Below are 1327 nucleotides of genomic sequence, written 5' to 3'. Positions count from 1 at the left end.
GGATATAAGGCCATATTGGAAGGCGATGCGTGTTTGTTAGTGTCTCGAGACAATTTCGCCGAATCCTATTTTAACAGTCTTCTACTTTGGTGGCCTTCTTCTTTTGACGACTATTTGACATACGTACTCGCATGTCACATCACATGAAATTTCGAGCCGTACTCCAAAAGAGAAACTTGAAAACAAAAATAAATCATTGTTTTTCTCTTAAATACAAGGGAGACAAATCATTGTCATGTTTAGTTTCTTTTTTAATTCATTCTAAATTATGATGAACTAACCAAGCGGTGATAGTCTAGTGGTAATTTCTTGGAGTTTGATGTGTATCCACATCAGTTATGGATTCGATTCCTCCTGGGAACTAAATTATCATCACTTGGCCAGTCTGGGCTTGGGGTTCGGACCAAGTGGTTTACATGGTGGATCGTAACAGATGATCGGTTCACCCTCTAGCATTAGTCGGAAGGTATTCCAAACTCGGGTTAGGCAGTGTGGTAGTCAATCCACTTTGTAGCACTAATTACGATCCTCCCGAAGTCGACCGGATCAACCGATAGGGTTTATCAAAAAAAAAAAATTTATGATAAACTCCGTAGTATTCAATTCACAGACCGGTACATACTAACTATACTGCTCTTGAAATGAAAAACAAATTTCCAACCGTTCGTTATAATGATTTTGATTTTTGACAATTACGTTGCCACCAATGATTGAAAATTATCATATTGATCGTATAATGAAAAAAAAGTAGTGATTAGTAACTTAACTAGAACCATGTTAGTTGATAAAAGAAACTCGAACCATATTATTGAATTATCAAGTCACCATAAGCCATATTGGCCGAATATAAAAAAAAAATTAAGCTTATCATGTCTAGGCGTAATTCTAACCAAATTACTTTCAAAGGAAACAACACAGTTTTTAACCAAATGGTCTTGGTCTAGTGGTAAAAAAGTTCCAGATGTAGCTTCCGTCCTGGGTTTGATTCCCTTTGATCACCCATGGACGCCTTAAGTGGTAAAAAAATCTGAATTTCTGTGGGTCTCTTGCTGATTAGTCATTGGACCTAGAAAGCTTTTGGAATCACACCAAAGTTATCAAAAAAAAAAAACAAACAAATGTTGTAAACTTAAGGATTAGAATCTGTAAGTTCTTATCATTAATCATAACATATGGTGCCCTTATATATGAGAATTACAAAGAGATAAAAAGAAAGACATAAATATGGAAAGTGTACAACTACAAGGAAAAAGGAAACTGGGGTTTCCCCTTCTCTCTAAGTCTAAACCGCCTCTCTCTCTCTCTAGGTATTGGGCCGGTCATGGAC

Source organism: Brassica oleracea, unplaced genomic scaffold (genome assembly GCF_000695525.1).
Source record: "Brassica oleracea var. oleracea cultivar TO1000 unplaced genomic scaffold, BOL UnpScaffold00887, whole genome shotgun sequence".
Lineage (NCBI taxonomy): Eukaryota > Viridiplantae > Streptophyta > Magnoliopsida > Brassicales > Brassicaceae > Brassica > Brassica oleracea.
Note: the sequence above shows the minus strand (reverse complement) of the source record.